This window comes from Ochotona princeps, chromosome X (assembly GCF_030435755.1).
Source record: "Ochotona princeps isolate mOchPri1 chromosome X, mOchPri1.hap1, whole genome shotgun sequence".
In the NCBI taxonomy this organism is placed as follows: Eukaryota; Metazoa; Chordata; class Mammalia; order Lagomorpha; family Ochotonidae; genus Ochotona; species Ochotona princeps.
Genome location: NC_080865.1, coordinates 36,786,429 through 36,803,197, shown reverse-complemented (window position 1 = coordinate 36,803,197; position 16,769 = coordinate 36,786,429).

Sequence of the window (16,769 nt, the reverse complement as noted above, 5' to 3'; positions counted from 1 at the left end):
TTGTGTGTGAGTTTCTGTCTGTAGCAAAGAGAGGAACTTCTAGTTTGTCTATTATCTTGCTTTCTGTTAGGAAACACTGAGGGTTTTTTTTTTATTTTTAAGATTTATTTATGTTTTATTGCAAAGTCAGATATACAGAGAGGAAGAGAGAGAGAGAGAGGAAGATCTTCCATATGCTGATTCACTTCCCAAGCTGCCTCAATGGCCGGAGCTAAGCCGACCTGAAGCCAGGAGCCCAGAGCCTCTTCCGGGTCTCCCACGCGGGTGCAGGGTCCCAAGGCTTTGGGCTGTCTCGACTGCTTTTCCAGGCCACAAGCAGGGAGCTGGATGGGAAGGGGTCCCCCAGCACACAAACCGGTGCCCATATGGGGTCCTGGTGCATGCAAGGTGAGGACTTTATCCACTAGGCTACTGTGCTGGGCCCAACGCTGAGGTTTTAATCTTCTTCCTCCTCTTCCACACCCAATTACTTAGTGATTTAACAAAACAAGATTTTATATTTTATCTCAAGAATATTTTGGAAAGAATTTCAGAACACACATTAGAAAGTAAAATATCCCTGCTATACCTATATCCCAGATGCAGTTGCCACCTGACTGTAGCCAACGCAACCCCAAACAACACACATCTTCCTCTTTCCATGTTATTTTGAAACAATTTGGTTTTTTATCTTTAAGTAGTCTAACATGTATCTTCAAATTATAAGAGTTATTTCAAAATACAGCCATAATGGGGCATCAGGTTAATTCACCGCTTGGGAAATTTGTAATGTCAGAGTTCTGGTTCAAGTCCCAGCTACTCTGCACCTCTGATCCAGCTTTTTGCTAATATACCTGGAGGCAGCACCTGGTAGACCAAGTACTTGAGTTTCTGTTGCTCTTCTCAGACGCCTGGATGGAATTCCTGGGTCAGGGCCCGGCGCCGTGGTCCAGAGGCTAAAGACCTCGCCTTGAACGCACCGGGATCCCATATGGGCGCCGGTTCTAATCCCGGCAGCTCCACTTCCCATCCAGCTCCCTGCTTGTGGCTTGGGAAAGCAGTGGAGGGCAGCCCAAAGCCTTGGGACCCTGCACCCGTGTGGGAGACCTGGAAGAGGTTCCTGGATCCTGGCTTAGGATTGGCACAGTACCGACCGCTGCGCTCCCTTGGGGAGTGAATCATCGGACGGAAGATCTTCCTCTCTGTGTCTCCTCCTCTCTGTATATCTGACTTTGTAATGAAAATAAATAAATCTTTAAAAATAAATAAAAAAAAGGAATTCCTGGGTCCTGGCTTCAGCTACCCCAGCTTATTGCATTTGGGTGTGAACCAAAAGATGGAAAATCGGTGTGTGTTTGTGTATGTACGTGTGTGTGAATTCTGTGTGTGTTTATGTCACAGCTACCCTGTTGGGTGAGAAGTGATGTTTCTTATTCATTAATTCTTCTTTAAATGGTGAAATTCATTGTTGCAGATGTCTGTTCCTGCCCTTTGCACGGGTGGGGAAATTTTTGTCAAGGTACATTTGGATATTTGTAACATTATTCTTGGGTCATAAAAATTATTAATTGGAAAACTAGCCTGCTATAGATTTACTGAATTTCAAGTCTCTCATCTGTTTGTTTTGTCAGGAACAGATTAAATGATGTTATGGACTGTATATGGCCCATGAGATGGGGATTCTCCACCCTTGATTCATAGGAGAATCTCTTAGTAATTAGTTCACAAACTGATTTTGCAACTAATGTTGAATATCTTCCTAAAATTTTCCATGTTTTCTTTAGAGGAATGTTTATTCAGATCATTTGTCCCAGTTTCAGTTGGGACATTTCTTATTGTTGAGTTATAAGTGTTCCTCATACGATCTAAATACAAAAGGTGTGTAGAGAAGAAATCTGATTTGTAGGACATGGCGTGGTAGCCTAGCTGCTAAAGTCCTCACCTTGAATGTGCCGGGATCCCATATAGGCACCAGTTCTAATCCCAGCAGCACCTCTCAAAATAATGTTTTAAAAACTAAGATCGTGCCTGACACTGTGGCCTAGCAGCTAAAGTCCTTGCCTTGAACACACTGGAATCCCATATGGGCACCAGTTCTAATCCTGGCCACTACACTTCCCATCCAGCTCCCTGCTTGTGGCCTGGGAAAGCAGTGAGGGACGGCCCAAAGCCTTAGGACCCTGCACATCTGTGTGGCCGACCTGGAAGAAGTTGCTGGATTCTGGCTTTGGATTGGCTCAGCTCTGGCCGTTGTGGTCACTTGGTCAGTGAATCAGCATATGGAAGATCTTCCTCTCTCTCTCCCTCTCTGTGTATCTGACTTTCCAATAAAAATAAATAAATCTTTGTTATCAATTTACAAACAAATAAAAAAATATACTGGATCTTCCTTTCTGCCTCTCCTCTTGTTTGCATATCCGACTCTGCAATAAAATAAATAAATCTTTAAAAAAATCTGATTTGTAAATATTTTCTCCCATTCATTGGGTGGTCTTTTAATTTCTTGATGGTGCTCTTTGAAGTACTGAAGTGTTTAACTTTCATGATGCTAAATGTTAAATATATTTCATATATTTGTTTTGTTACTTGTGCTTTTTGTATCACATCCTAAAGTTCTAACCCCAAATCCTCAGTATTTATTTACCTCCATGTTTCCTTGCAAGAGTTTTACAGATCTTAGTTTTTTTTTTTTTTTTTAAAAAAAAAAGATGTATTTCATTTTTATTGTAAAGTCAGATATACAGAGAGGAGACACAGAGAGGAAGATCTTCCTTCTGATGATTCACTCCCCAAGTGACCGCAATGACTGGTGCTACGCCGATCTGAAGCCAGAAGTCAGGAACTTCCTCCAGGTCTCCCACACGGGTGCAGGGTCCCAAGGCTTTGGGCTGCCCTCGACTGCTTTCCCAGGCCACGAGCAGGGAGCTGAATGGGAAGCGGGGCAGCTGGGATTAGAACTGGTGCCCATATGGGATCCTGGTACATTCAAGGCGAGGACTTAATGGCTATGCTAATGTGCCGGCCCCTACATTATACTTTCAAATCTGTGAATGGAAGATGATTATATACTTATTAGGCTTCTTTAATTTTTTTAAGTGACCACCTCATGGTGGGGGTGCCTTTTAATTTTTATTGGAAACTCAGATATACAGAGAAAAGCAGAGACAGAGAGGAAGATCTGCCCGATGATTCACTCCCCAAGTGAGCCGCAACAGGCCAGTGCGCGCCGATCCGAAGCCAGGAACCAGGAACCTCTTCCAGGTCTTCCACGCGGGTGCAGTGTCCCAAGGCTTTGAGCTGTCCTCCACTGCTTTCCCAGGCCACAATCATGGAGCTGGATGGGAAGTGGGGTCGCTGCGGTTCGAACCGGTGCCCATATGGGATCCTGGCGCTTTCAAGGCGAGGACTCTAGCCACTAGGCTACCACACCAGGCCATTTAATTTGTTTTTATGAGAAAATTATTGGACAAGATTTCTACCTTAGTCCCCGTACAAAAAACATAACCCAAAAACAAGCCACAGAAGCCAAAGGGATCTAAACTTGAGAATGAAGCCATCAGATTACCAGAGGAAAACAAGGAAAATGCTGCAAGATATTGGCTTAGGCAAACACTTTTGGATAAAAAAAGCAGACACACAATCAGAGCAAAAATATAATAATAGAATTAATGAAGTGCAGAAGTTTTGCACAATGAAGGAAACAATTAACAAAGTAAGGAGCCAACCAATAGCATGCAAGAAAAAATTTCCAAACCGTGTACCAAATGAAAGATAAATATTTATAATATATAAAGACCTCAAGAAGCTTACCAGCAACAAGGCAAGCAGTTCAGTTAAGAAACAGGCAAAGAATATGAATAAATATTTTTCAAAGGATGAAATAGAAAGGGCCAACAGAAATGTGAAAAAAAAAAATCCTCAGGATCTATAGCCGTCAGGGAAATGTAAATTAAAAACCACAGTGAGGTCACTTCATCCCATTTAGAATGGCTATTATCTAAAAACTGATAAAATAACAAATGCTGATCTGAATGTGGAACTTCTGATACCCTAATACGTTACTGGTGGTAATGTCAACTAGTGCAACTTTTTTTTTTTTTCAAAGTCAGATATACAGAGAGAGGAGGAGAGACAGAGAGGAAGATTTTCCGTCCGATGATTCACTCCCCAAGTGAGCCGCAACGGCCGGTGCGCGCCGATCCGAAGCCGGGAACCAGGAAGATCTTCCAGGTCTCCCACACGGGTGCAGTGTCCCAATGCATTGGGCCGTCCTCGACTGCTTTCCCAGGCCACAAGCAGGGAGCTGGATGGGAAGTGGAGCTGCCAGGATTAGAACCGGCACCCATATGGGATCCTGGGGCATTCAAGGCAAGGACTTTAGCCACTAGGCCACGCCGCCGGGCCCAACTAGTACAACTGTTAAGGTAGGCAATACAAAGATTCATCAGAAATCTGAAAATAAGATTTACTATGTGACCCCGCCATCTCCTTTGAATTTATCCAAAGAAAATGAAGTCAGTATATGAAAAAGTTAGTGTGTGACCCCTTGTTTATAGCACCTGATTTCACAGTAGCCAAGATATGGAATAAACCCAGATGTCCACCAACTAGTGACTGGACAAAGAAACTGTGGTACACAAGGATTATTAAATGATTATAAAAAAGAAATCTTGAAATTTGTAACAATATGGATGCAACTGGATGTCATTATGCTGAGTTAATAAGCCAGAGCCAAGTATCACAAGTTCCCTTACTATTTGGTGCATAGTTATATACAATGCTTTGCTAAAGCATACCATACAAAGAACAATATAGTCTTATTTCATACTGTATAAAAAAGAAATGGGAGTGGGGAATTGTGAGAAGTCTTGGGGTATAATAATGTTTTGTTCTTAATTTGAAGTGCTGATTTTTATAATGTGATCAGATTTAAAAAAAAACATTTATCTGTACACTTAGGTGCATTTCATGGTATGTATACCTTATTTCAACAAAAGGTTTTAAGTAGGAAATTATTGACATATAATTGGTATATAGATAACTGCACATATTTTGTATACAATTTGGTGAGCCTTCATATATGAGTACACCCATGTCACTAGCACCACAACCAATGCAATAAACATATCCAACACCTCAACAGGTTTTTTTTTTGTGTCTGTTGTTAGAATCCTCTTAAATTTTGAGTTGCATAATACCATACAAAAAGCACAGACAGTATGCTGTATAGCAGATCTCTAGAAGTTACATATTTAGCATAACTGAAAAGTGCTATCCATTGAACAAAACTTCCTTTGTCTCTCTCCCTTTCAGTTTCTGACAACCATTATATTCTCTGTTTCTATGTGTTTGACCGTGTTATAGCAGATGATCTAAGTAGAGCCATGCAATATTAATTCCCCTGTAATTGGCTTATTCCACTTAGCATTATGACCTGAAATTTCTTCAGTACTGTGAAAAAATATGAAAATTTCCTTTTAAAAGTACAGATTATGTTCCATGGTATGTACATATCACATTTTCTTCATCTATTAATCTGTCAATACATGCTTAGCATGTTTTTATGTGATGAGCATTGGGAATAATGCTGCCATAAACATAGGGATATAGATATCTGTTTCATATCCTGACTACAAAATATTGGCTATGTGCTCATAACTGAGATTATTGCAACAGATGCCATTTTTTTTTGATTGTTCAGAAATCCCCACATGATTTCTATATATACTTCATCATTTTATATACTCACCAATGGTGTTTGAGATGTTTAACGTTTTTTAAATCTTTAATAATATTTATTTATTTATTTTAAAATATTTACTTATTTTTATTGAGAAGTCAGATATACAGAGAGGAGGACAGACAAAGAGGAAGATCTTCCATCTGATGATTCACTCCCCAAGTGGCCGCAACAGTCAGCTGAGTCAATCCGAGGCCAGGAGCCAGGAGCCTCTTCCAAGGCTCCCACACGGGTGCAGGGTCCCAAGGCTTTGGGCCATCCTCGACTGCTTTCCCAGGCCACAAGCAGGGAGCTGGATGGGAAGCGGAGCTTCTGGGATTAGAATCGATGCCCAAAGAATTGATGTGTGCAAAGTGAGGACTTTAGCCATTGGGCTACCACGCCGGGACTGACTAATATTTATGAACTTTTGTATTTTTGTAACAGTCATCCTAACATAAGAACATGCTATTTCATTGTGATTTTGGTTTGCATCTATCTGAAAATTAATGATGCTAGGCATCTTTTCTTATCTATTTGTAGGTGGACAATTAGGAAGATAATGGGGAATCTTGCCAGTGTGAAACTATAACCAGCTGTAATCTTGTGAAAAACTTTGAGAACTCAGGGTGAAAGTCCTGAAGCAGTTGGAACAGAAAAGCATGGGTGCAGGAACTCCCTAATCCTCAAACTTTGATAACAGATCAAAGAGGGTACTTCTTCTAGTGTATGCTGTTTAAAATTTGGTAGCCAGCTAGAACACATTGATTGACCCCCCCCAACCCCTTGCATGCAAGCACAGAAACCACATTCTGTTTCATACCCTCCTTCCTTATGCCTACGGGATCCTCCATCGTTAAAAGTCTTTTGCTGTTAATGAACTTTGCCTATTGATCGGCAGTCAGTAGTCCATGTATACTATCATCAGTTCTATGCATCAAGTCCCTTGCTGCTGTACAGTGAACACCTACTGGTTTTTTGTACTTCTTTTTTGGAGAAATGTCTGTTCAAGTCTTTTGCTCATTTTAAAATTGTGTTATTTCCTAATTTGCTATTGAATTGTAGGGGTGGCTTACATATTTTGGAAATGAATCTCTTCTCAGAACTACAATTTGAAGTTTGTTTTTAGCATGCTTTCTCATCCTGCTGCTGTGCTCTTTGTTGTGTAGAAGCCATTTAGTTGGATGTAATCCCATTTCTCTAATTTTACTTTTGGTGTCTTTGCTATTGCTATCACATATAACAGATCCTTGCTAAGACCAATGCCAAGATGTTTTTTTAAGGAGTTTTTTTAGTTTCAGGTCTTTAATTTAAATCAAATTCAAGTTCATTTTCTGTAAATGATATGAAATAAGATACAAATTCTATTCTTCTGCATGTGGATATGTAGTTTTCCCAACATCATTTTTTTTAATGTCAATTTCTTGAATTCCATTTGTTTAATACGGAGGGAGGGATGGGGGGAGAGAGAGAGAAAGAGAGAGAGAGAGAGAGAGAGAGAGAGAGAGAATGAATCTTCCAAGTGACTGGTACATGGAGCTAAATGGGAAGCAGGGCTGCCGTGATTCAAACTGGCACCCATATGGGATCCCAGTGCTTGCAAAGTGAGTTCTTTAGCCGCTAGACTACTGTGTTGGGCCCTAAGAGCTCCATCATTTTTCAGCTTCCTAGTTGTAGGAGCGAGGGTCACAGTGAGGAGTGAGGGAGAGTCCAAACTCATTACTGTGTCTCCTTTGTTAATAAATTAGTGGGGGCCCGGCGGCGTGGCCTAGTGGCTAAAGTCCTCGCCTTGAAAGCCCCGGGATCCCATATGGGCGCCGGTTCTAATCCCGGCAGCTCCACTTCCCATCCAGCTCCCTGCTTGTGGTCTGGGAAAGCAGTTGAGGACGGCCCAATGCATTGGGACCCTGCACCCGCGTGGGAGACCCGGAAGAGGTTCCAGGTTCCCGGCTTCGGATCGGCGCGTATCGGCCCGTTGCGACTCACTTGGGGAGTGAATCATCGGATGGAAGATCTTCCTCTCTGTCTCTCCTCCTCTGTGTATATCTGGCTGTAATAAAAATGAATAAATCTTTAAAAAAAAATAAATTAGTGGGAAGAAGGAGTGCCACTCTAGCTCCTTTATACTATTGGGTTGGGTTCGGGGACAGGGAGGAAATGGATTTCTTCTATGAGTACCACTGACATGAGAGAAATGTGTAAGTCTGAGCCTGTCTTCTGCCACTGAGTGGGGAACAAGTGATAGGCTTCCTGGTTTCTTAATGCTGCCATCGTTGTTGACCACAAAGTTTACCTGGTGACCTTTGTATCTTCTGATACTGGGTGGGGAGTGGGGCGTAGGGCTCTCCATTCAGTCTTTGCTGTCCCTGCCAGGGAAAGGAAATAGAATAGTGGCTGCCTCGATTTAAGATTTAAGTCCTGACTTTCATTTACTGGATGGATAATCGTGGGTAAGTTATTTCTTGTCTCACTGTTTTTCCATTTATAAAATGAATGCTAATTGTACTTAATAGACTTGCTGGAAGATTGAGATCGTGCTTAAAACAGTGTCATGCAAGGTATAATTCTGTTCAATATTCCTGGTGAGAAATTTGAGTCTAATCTGATTATTGTTCCCCTGAGAATGAACTTCTCCTTTCTCAGATAGCTCTCAGATTGTTCTGGTTTTTTTTTTTATGCTTTTAAATGTAATTCCTTAAAATCAAGGGGATTCCTGGTTTCTATTGAACTGAGAACTGTTTCAAAAATTCTGGATAAGTTTTCCTCATCATTTATTCAAATGGCTCCTCATATTTTGCCTCTCCTTTTAAGAGAGCTATTATGTGGGGAAGTGTTTTTGTGCCAGCAGTGGAGTCGGGAGAGTGAGAGACTGGGTAGAATCATTTAGGCAAGGGATGGTAAGGACATGACCTGCATCAGTAGTGGGAAATGTGAGGAGGGGGAGGGGGAGTAGGATGAGAAGGGGATTGGGCTATGCGGCCTGGCCACTGGGAGTTTGAGAGGACCTGTGAAGAAAGTAGAAGCCTGTAGCACAGACTACTGTCAGAGATGGAAAGAACTTCGTGAATGTTTTCAACACCTTTTCCTTCCCAGCTCAGCTGCTCACAAATGGTCTGACCGAGACACATCTCAGCTATCTGGCTGGGAACTCGGAATCCTGGGTTTATTCTGATGTACCTTGTATTTTTCCACTCTATGGAAAATACAAATGGGCTTCAATGACTCCATGTCTGCATTATCCTGTGCTAATCATGTTCCTTACTTTCAGTCACTCACTCTATTACAGCCATTCCCCAACCTCACCCTTGTGCTGTCCATACACAGCTCCTCAGCACTCCTTTTTATTAGTACCTTCATTTTCCAGATGACAAGCAGAGACAGAGGAGTGAAGCAGCCCATCCAAGATTACACAGAGCATCAGTGGTCATGCTGAAGCTAAAGCCATGTCTCACTAAGTGTGCTGCATTAGTTTCACATGTTTCCATTTGAAGTGAAATTCATAGAACTGTGTCAGTCAGGAAACACTGTCTAATGTGTCACTGAGGGTCTGGCACTATGGCAAAACAGGTAAAGCCACCCACCGGCAATGTAGGCATTCCATTTGGATACCAGTTTGAATCCCAGTTGTTCCTCTTTCCATCCAGCTCTCTGTTAATGCCCCTGGGAAACCACTGGAGAATGGCACAAGTGCTTGGCCCCTGTCACCCGCATAGGAGACCTGGAAGTTCTTGGCTCCTGGCTTCAGTCTGGCCTAGCCCTGACCATTGCAGTCATGAGAGGAGTGAACCAGTGGATGGGAGACCTCTGTCTCCTTCTCTGTCTCTCCTGCTCTCTCTTTAATCATGCCTTTCAAGTAAATAAACCTTCTAAAAATAATGAACAACGTACAGAAAAAATATGTTTGCCCCGGCATGATAACTTTAGTGGTGAAATCCTTGTTTTTCCTGAATTTTAGTAGGAGAATTTTCTATGACTGAGGCTTGCAGGAGGGCTGATGTGTGTAGCACCTCAAAGAATGCAGGGATGGAAGGAGTTTAGGGAGTTAGAAAAGAGGCTAGGTATGGGAGGGAGAGAGTGTTGACAGTCTTCATGAGATATTCAAAGTCTGGATTACTTCCTTTTCTCCCTCCCAATGTAGTTTCACTCTATCTTAGCTATGACCTTCAGCACTGGCAGAAAATAAATAACCCATCCTACTCATGTCTACAATAATGTTTAGTGTGCTCCTGCTTGGTAGGAGTGTAAGGATAGAAGGATAGGCCTGGAATTCTGTCTTCCCTGGAACTTAAAAGAAGACAGTAATTCTTCTACTTACACACACAGACAAAAATGATAGTGAGGCCCCATCAGACAGTGTTGAACTTTAAATAATCTTTCCCTAGTCCAAAGGAACCTCCTCTCAAGGGTCTATTATTCTGTGGTGCTCCTTGATGATCTTAAAGATTGAGACAGAGTCCTTTAATACCTGCACATACGTTTATTGAATTATTCTACATATCCAGCACTGGGCACTGGGATTTCACAGATAAATTAGTTGATCACAATAAATAAGGGTCAGGAGAACAATACACACACACAACACACTTGAAACCATAGAGTAACTTCTATCCTAGGGAACACAGCTAGAGATTGAGAGCAATAGTGGCCAACCCTGAATGGGTTTCACAGTGAAGATAACATCTGACAGAGGGAAGAATACTATTTTTTAAGGGGAGGAATTGAGTGGGAGATTAGCATGTGGGAACTGAATGTGTGTAATAGGTATGTGTAGATGAAAGATCTGATGTCTTGGAACTCTGAAATGAGGTAGAGGAAGTTTAAAATTGAATTATGAAGAATTATGGACTTGACTTTAGCCAATTCTGGATAGATCTGTGATTTAGAGATTATCTGATGCCAACGTAGACAACCATGAAACAGAGATGGGTCTGGGTAGCCAGTAAGTAGGCTGTTGTAATTATTTAGAGAACAGACGATGAGGATCAGAAAGAAGACTATAGGTAATCAGGGAGGAAAGGACTAATAGAAGAGATATGTTGGAGGTAGCATCAATTGGACCTATTGGTGAAGGTCAAATGGTGGGGAACCCCCTGATGTTTAAATTGTCAAAGAGGGTACTAAAATATCAAAATCCTTGAGAGCACTGGTCAGGTTCATTTTGGGACAGACTGAGGTCTCATGTGTGAGCAGAATGCACCTGTAATGGTTCCTGAGCTGGTCTTGGAACCTGAGCTAACTAACAGGAAAGAGTACTTGGGAGGGTTTAATTCATTTTAAAATGTAAATGAAAGCCATTAAAATGGATGTAAATTAGAATGATTCTTTGAAGTTTAAGTTACATTTATGAGACAGAGGACCTGCGGGACGTTAAAAATGGTTTTGTGGTGATAATGGGTTTTCAGGAAAAGAAGTCATGAGAGGCATACATGACTTTTGTTTCTCTCCTGTTCTTACCTCCTGTGTTAGTTTGGCCAAATCACAAAGATAAACTTCATCAGTGATTTGGGGAGGAAGATGACAGTACCGAACAACCAGGACCAGAGTGTGCTCTGTGTGTTCAAGAAGCATCATTTCAACTTTCCTGGATCGGGTACGTAGGGAGTGAGTGGGCAGGCAGATGGGCAACATAAATGGGAGTATATTGTGGGGCAATACGGGAAGAAGGCAGTCTTGAGGGAACAGCGTGAAATTCAAGGAAGGGTGGAATAAAATAGTTGTGTTTAGCCCTCCTAAATTATTTAGATAGCAGGAGTAGATTACAAGCTACTCATTCTAAGGAGAGAATAGACTGTTCGCCCCTCTAAAGGTCCTTTCGATCAGTTGAGGTTTTAGATCGCTTAGAAGGCCACCATTGGGTAGCAGAGCGGAGCAAGGCAAACCCTGCACGCAGGCATCGGTTTGTGCTCTCTCTTCCTCTGCTCCCTGAACAGCTGAGGGATTCTTGGTCTGTTTTATCTACCTCTTCATCTTGGAGACTATCTGGTGCCTCAGGCTCCTCTTGGAGGATGTGATGATCATTCTTGACCTGATCTGTGGGGTTAGAGCAATGTAAATGTTTGTGTTTTAGTGCTTGGCTTGATTCCTTGGGACGAACAACACATTCTATTGGCAAGAGGGCAGCGGTGGCTGGCACAGCCTGTTTCTTGGATGGTTCAACCAGTTCATGCTCTTTTGTGCCCTGTTCATCAGCTGGTTTGGCTTGGGTCTCAATCAGCTCAGCTGGTAACTTAGCTACTTCACCTTGCAGATCAGTGTGCTCTTTGGTCTGTTCTTCAGTGAACTTGGCCTGTGCCTGGCCCAATTCAATCTGTATCTTACCTATTTCACCCTGAAACTTGGATGGTTCAGCCTGCTTTATTGGGACTTCACTCATCTCAACCTGCTTCTCTGCTCCCTCCTCTTTTGCTTCAAATTCATCCCAACATGGTTGAGCCTGATCCTTGGCTAGCTCGGCCTGTTCCTTGCATGAATCCAGCTGCTCCTCAGCTGCCTCAGACTGTGCCTGAACCTGCTGCTGATGTGCTGTGGCCTGCGCCTCAATTTGCTCTTTCGCTGACTCATTCTGTGCTTCACTTTGCATCTGCACCTTGGGTGGTTTGGCTTGTATTTTCGAGTGCACCTGGGATGATACAGACGGTACCTCGGTGAGTTCAATTCGTATCCCAGATGGCACAACTCGTGCCTCAGCCTGTTCATTGTCAGATTTGGATTGCTTCTCACCTAGTTTTGTCTGCTGTTTGGCAGGCTCAGTGTGCTTCCCAGCTGGTTGAGCCTGTGCCACTAACTGTTCCTTAGCTGCTTCCTGGACTGGTTTGGCCTGTTCCCTCGCAGCTTTTGCTTGTTTATCAGCAGATTCCACTTGTAACTCAGCCTGCCCTTTTGCCTGTTCCTCAGCTGGTTTGGCTTGTGCCTTAGGCTTCTCCTTAGCTTTTTGGGCTTGCTCCTCAGGTGCTTTGGCCAGTTCCGTATGTGTATTCCCCTGTGCCTCAGGTTGCACCCCTAACAGTTCAGAACACACCTCAGTAAGTTTAGATTGCATCTTGGCTGACTTGGGTTGTAGCTCAACTGGTTCAGCCAGTGCCAAAGCTATCTTGGCTGTTGCCTTTTGTGGCCCTGGCTGTAATTTAACTGGTTCAGTCAGCGCTAGGGCCAATTTGACCTTCGCCTTGGGTGATTTGGTTGGTACCTCAGGCAGTTCAGGAAGTGCCAGAGACAGCTTGATTTTTGCCTTGGGCGACTTTGCCTGTACATCAACTGGTTGAGCTAATGCCATGGTCACCTTGGATTTTGCCTTGGGTTTTGCCTGGGCTGGCTGCCCCTTTGCTTTGGCCAGCTTAGCCTGCACCTGGGCCAGCATTGCCTTTGCATCACCTGGCTCAACCTGTGCTTTCCCAGGCTGGATTTGTCCATCACATTTTTCCTGGGAAAGTTCTGTCTGTGCCTCTGTTGACTGGGTCGGATTCTTGATCTTCTCCCTGGCAGGCTTGACCTGAGTCTCTTCCTGCGTGGACAGGACCTCCACTTCAACATTCTTCTGGGCCTCTGCTTTTTTGTCTTCATCCTTCTGAAACTGAAAGTCGTAAAATCCTTTGATGGCCTTCAGCACTGCAAGTAGGGTGTCCGGCAGAAAGAGTTAGTAAGAAGGAGGAAGTAACAGATGGGAAGCAATAGAGGAGCCTCATTGGCTTCTCCATCAACCAAGTACCAACTCTGCCAGAGACCCCACAGTCTTTGCCACCATTTAGCCCAAGGCAGGCAACATTAAACACTTTCTCCAGACTCCCACCGACTATTCTCTTAGTATTCTCAGGCATAGCTAAGCTAGACACAGATCTTAGAAACCAACTCATTCCATTGGTAGATCCCAATTCAGATAAACAAGAGAACAGTAGGGGGTGGGGAGCAATTTCCAATATTGCAAGAAGACAAGCGGAAATTGTACATTTGCCCACAATAAGGCTGTACCATAAGCATCACTCCAATAATAATTCTTTTTGGCCCAGAAGCAGAGGTTATCTTATGCTGATCAGAGGCTCTGACTGGCAGTTATACGTCTTTGAGTAATGAAAAGAGAAAAATTGGATTACAAATAAATATATAAATATATCCTCATGGGCATACAGAAATCTCAAACATGAGTCCTAGTAGAAGGAAAATGATGGTAGGGTCCTGAGTAGCAGACAGGTTGGAGTCCACAGGTGGGGGCCTACCCCTCCCATCTGTGAGGAGGAAGCAATATCCACAAAGCCTGGGACTGTCATAGCATAGTCTCAGAAGCTTTTCTTCCATCAGCATCACACACGGATGCCTAAGAAATCAATGTATGGCAGAATTATTAGTGTTGAAGATTGCAGTCCATGGAGTCACCTGTCAACCTTCACTCTGTGTAAGATACTTCTGAGGCACTTGAGGATACTGAAAGTTCAGTTAACATCATGAGCCCTTTCTCCATCTGTCCTACTAACTTGATACAGATGGGGACCCCAGAAGCCAAGAGGTGCTTATGTCATTTTAGAGATAGAGCCAACTCTAATACTCAAGTACCCATCTTCTCAGTTCAGGGGTTTCTTTCCACCCCACTGCTTTTGTACTATAAACAATTAGATATGATCAAGGCTATGGTCAACTTTACCTTTAAGATTCTCCAAGCAATAGGCCAAACCTTGAACACCTAAAATAGTGGATCTCAGATGCTCCCTTAGGTCTGTTTGACTTCCCACCCAACCTCCCAGCAGTGAGAGGACTTGGAGTCAAGGGAACATGCTTTGAAATTGCCTGGGAAGCAAGGAAGCGAAGTTACCTTCCCAGTTGTAGCTTCTACTTGTTTTTGACTTTCACCCTTTTCTAGAATCGTTTGAAGTTTTCACAAAAATGGTACATGCAATCTCCACAATGTTTTGTTTCCCTGGTTGCCTTTCACTTAGACTTTCAACCAAACTTAGCAAGTTAGCTTTCTGGAGGGCAAAAATGGTCATTTCACTTTTACATCATTGATAGTTGACATATCACAGATAGATATTAAAATTTCCTTTCTTCAACTCAACTCTCACTGTTCACATGTGGTAGTGAGATACAGATTATTATTCAATCTCCAAATGAGTAAACATCAATTTAGATAAGGAGAAGAAAACTGTTTATGGATAGATAGAAAGCTAAAGATATTGCTGTTATTCTGCTCTCCAGCTAATACTGGCTTTCATATTGGGTGTTGGTAAAGACTGAGAGCTTTTTAGGAAACAAGGGGTGGAGACAAAATACAGTAAGAAGACAGAATTGTGAAAGCATAGAAGTGAGCAAGCTTCTGGGGGAGGCAGCAGAAACTTGCCTTGAGTATGGGCATGGGTATGGGGCAGGAGAATAGAAACCACAGGAAAGGCCCTAGTACTAGAGCCTGAGGCTGTGTTTGAGCCATACCCTCATGACCTCTTGCCAGTCTTCCATTAATAAGGTAACTATTTTGTTAGTCACATCAAGACCACTGCAAAACATGCTATCTCAAAAAAGAGCACACTGAGAGCAGATGCTAGAACCACCTAGAACTCTGGTCAATCATCTTTTCCTATTAATTCCACGGCAACAGCCCACAGAGGGATTTACCTTCAAGGGATCAATGGAAACAGGGAGATTCAAATGACCTAGGGTTTTAAGCCTCTGTTACCAGTGGTTCTTGGCTGCTCTTCAGAAATAAGTGGAGTGCAGTGTATGGCTTCTGCTGGTTGGGAAGGGTAGGACGAAAGTGATAGGGACTTCTTTGCTACTTCTTGGATCCAGAGAGAACCAGGATTCTTTCTATTTGGAGACTCAACACATGTAATGACAGACTCACTATTCTGTTCGTTCCTTATTTTGATGGTGATGGGAACAATGTGTCTCCCAGGACTTCTCTCTGATTTAGTCCACCTTTTCTGTCTTCTTTTTGGGTCTCTTTATCCCTCCTGGCTTCTTCTTTCTAATATCCAAATGGCTTGGCTTCCTTACTCATAGGAAGGAATTAAGTGCCTCCACCCATCCTTGTATTCTTATTCTTGCACCAAAATAAGCTTATCTTCTAATTTCATTTTCCATGAATGTTTTTGACGCCTCCAGTGATATCTATGCTGCTTTAGTGTGTGTGCATACCTAGTGTGCGAAGATGAACTACCTATCCTTTACTCCCGGGATCAGCTGTGATCATAAGAGCCATTTCTGAGGCAACAGAACTGACCACCAGCTGACAATGCCACACCATTAGCACTCTTTAAGCTGTTGTCTTTAGTTTCCAGTAGAAACACATATTTTCTACTCATGCTTCTCTGTCATTGGCACAGAGTCCTTTACATAATAATGCCTCTGGTGATCTGGGTTACAATGTTTCCCACCACTTCCTTTGGAAAGAGACGAAACCAGTAGGGATGGGCTTTCAATGCCTTTTCTGGTCAGACGTTCCCTCCACATATCCCATCATACTGCAACCCCATTTGAAGTGGCAGTGGTAATTTTCCCCAGCTGCTCACATGTCTGAAGCAAAGTCTCAGCAAAGAGAAGGGCCTTTCCCAACATTGTAGAATGAGAGGGATGGTAATAGTACTCAGTTCTTCTCTCATGGATCCCAGTCTAACATGTTTTTCAGTACATCGTACACTGAAGATTAAATTCCCTGGCCCGGAGGGCTACAGGGCTTCTATCTTACCAGGTTTATCTTCAGTGCCACTTGCACTTTCAGCCTGGGTTTTCAGTAACAGCACAGGAATATCTTCACCAAAGATTTCAGGAGTATTTTCAATCAGGAACTGCACCAGCTGGGTAACCTGAGAGCAAGGCCTGTAGTCAGGGAATAGGACTGGAAGGGAGCCCCACTGTGAGGAGCAGCTCAAGAATTAATGAGAGACTGCCTCTTCTCAGCTAAAATCCAAACCCCTGAGATACAAGGCAAAAGAACCACAAAGGATTTTTTCAGAAGGTGTAGGAGATTTCAAATACTCTATTGCCATTTGACAGGAAAAATAAAGTGACTTATCCAAGGTCACAGAACCAGTCAGTAATTGACTCACTTTGCTATACAACAATTGTTTCCCAATTTGTCAAATATCTA